General features: G+C 38.3%; 1 non-coding gene across 1 annotated transcript; it reads right to left on the reverse strand.

Annotated features, from left to right (window-relative positions):
* Positions 1-1,316: 1,316 nt before the first annotated feature.
* LOC112300142 (small nucleolar RNA SNORA3/SNORA45 family) lies at positions 1,317-1,450 on the reverse strand. The gene has a single exon (XR_002974365.1). It is a non-coding gene; the product is annotated as a small nucleolar RNA SNORA3/SNORA45 family (small nucleolar RNA).
* Between the last annotated feature and the right edge of the window lie 1,326 nt (positions 1,451-2,776).

The following is a 2,776-nucleotide window of genomic DNA, read 5'->3' on the forward strand; positions in this document are numbered from 1 at the left end:
GGGAACCAAAGGGTCACTTGTTCAATTCCCAGTCAAGGCACATGCCTGGCTTGCAGGCCAGGTCCCCAGTAGGGGTGCACAAGAGGCAACCACACATTGATGTTTCTCTCCTACCCTTTCTCCGTCCCTTCCCTTCTCTAAAAATAAATAAAGTCTTTAAAAATATATTTAAAAATGATGTAGGTTCCTTATTTGTATTCTTTTATGGATGGTTAGTCAGGTGTGGCCACAAGAGGAGAAAAGGTAGAGAGGTTCAGGAAAGCAAAGGTTATTATTTTCACAGGTACTAGAGACAAGAGGCATGGCAGGCCCTGCAGGGTCACTTGGGAAAGCACCAAGATGCTCAGAAGGCAGAACACAGGAGAGAGGGGAAAGGGTTTAGGCACCAAAGGATTTCTGTAGGAAAGGCAAGACAGGGTACAGAGTTTTGGATTGGCTGGTTTGAATAATTTCCATGGGCTTTGGGCTATAGGGGTGTTCCCTCATTGTCTGGCACCAGGCCCTGGGATGGTTAAGGCAAAGGAATATTGTCTTCTCTGGGTATAAGGGGTTAGGCAGAGGAGATAGGGCTCTGGATTAGTTGGTTTGCATATCAACAGAATGCTCTTGGCTGGACCCTTTGTTATCTCTAAGAATTGGCTAGTCTCAGGACAGGCAGACCTTTTCTAGACAGAAGTGTTTTTTCTTTTTTAGGACATCAAAACACCATAAAACATAGAAAATTAAAAATATTTATAACAAACAAAAATTCATAGAAATGGACAACAGTATGGTGGTTACCTGAGGGAAGGGGATGAGGGGAGTAGTACAGGATAAAGAAGGGATAAATTGTGATGGAAGGAGACTTGACTTTGGGTGGTGGGCACACAATGCAATATACAGATCATGTATCATAGAAGTGTACACTTGAAACCTAAATAATTTTATTACCCAATGTCACCCCAATAAATTTAATTAAAATATTTATAGTATAATTCTTTTAGCTGTTCATTTATCTAGTTCCATGTTTTGATCTTTGAATATGTAGTAAGCCACAAACATATCAGCACAAAGGCACAGGAGGCAAAATGGTAGCAGGGATTCTAACAAGAGAAGCAATGGTGTTCTTAGATGTGGTTGCAAATATTTAGGCTGATGATATACAGCCCCATGGCCTCCTTTTGTCAGGGTCTGGAGGGCTGTGTCAGCTGATCTCCAACAGGCCCAAGGCAGCTGTTCTAATACATCTTTGCTTGAACAATTGTATTAAGGTGATGTTTTGACATATTGCTAGTTACCTTTTATAGCCCCAAATATCTGACATTCTTTTTTTTTATGCATGTCACTAACCTGGTGACTGACCATGCCATAGGGGGGCCAGAGTCAGTTAATAAGGTCAGCAGTTGTTCTTCGAGGACTCTAGCACACTAAGACAATAGCTGATATATCTGACACTCTTGGCTTCCTCGATGATTGTATTCTTGCTGGCTGTGGCAGCCCTGTGAAGTACAGAATTTTGAGAGTCAAAAGAACATAAATACACTTTCCAGCCCCTACCCAGGAGTGTTCTGAGACTCTGCTTAAAATAATCAGTTGTACAATGGACATTTGCCTTCCATTGGCTGTCTTCCTGGTGAAGTACCATAGGAAGAATACTAATAACTCACTTGCTTATTTTAATTTTTTCCTATAGATTGAAGTATTCAATTATTTTTTTATTAAAAGATGGTAAAATATTAGCATTAAAGACAAGTTTGAATCAAATAGGCCCTGATATCTCACTGGCTTAAAATAGTTGATATTTATTTCATGTTTTCTAAGGCCCAACTAGCAATGTTAAGAGAGAGGAGGCTCTGTCCCATGCTCAGGGACTCATATTGACAGACTTTGCCATCTTCAATACATGATTTTTTGGTATTGGTATCCAGCTGGTAGACAAGGAAAAAAAAAGACATGGGAGATGTGTATAGATCAGGCAGAGATTGCTCACATAAATTCTACACAATTCTTTTAGCCAGGATTTAGCCACATGATTCTACAAGAATGCAAGAGGTACTGGAAAAAATATTAACTGACAGGGCAGCCACTTCCCAGCATCATTATACTTTGATACAGCTACACACAGCTACTGTTTTCAACTTGGCATCATTGCAATCATAATATACCATTTTGTACCCTGCTCTTTCACTCAATATAGTAAAACCTTTTCTATCTGCATAGTTTGCATAATTATCTTAGTTGCCACATAATATTCTGTTGTACTGATAAATCATAATTTATTAGGTCATTTCTTGTTGGACTTTTGAATTATTTTTGTGGTTTTGATGATTATAAATTTTCTTTCTATGAACATCCTTCTGCTTCAAGAGTTTTCCCTCTGTTAAATTAATGCCTTAGAATAAATTCTCATGAGTTGAGTTAATCAAAGGAGGTGGCACTTCCATATTGCTTTGCTGCTTTTAAACTGATATTTCTATTCACAAGGCCACCAGTAGAGTGTGGAGATTCTACTTCAACTTGAACTTTATCAGGCAATGAGAATTAAAACATTACTTTTCTAATCCACAGAGAAGCCTTGAGAAAGCATATTATTCTTCCTTAGTTATTACTTGAAAATTATCCTTAAATATTTGGGGAATGTTTCTTGGTCATAAAGAGATAGTCAGAAATTTCTCTCCCCAAGTGGTTGAATCAACTGTAGCATATCCACACAATGGAGAAGCATGCTGCTGTAAAAAAAAAAAAAGGTGAGGGAGATTTCTAATGAACTGATTTGGAATAATTTCAGGGATATAAA

Source organism: Desmodus rotundus, chromosome X (assembly GCF_022682495.2).
Source record: "Desmodus rotundus isolate HL8 chromosome X, HLdesRot8A.1, whole genome shotgun sequence".
NCBI lineage: Eukaryota > Metazoa > Chordata > Mammalia > Chiroptera > Phyllostomidae > Desmodus > Desmodus rotundus.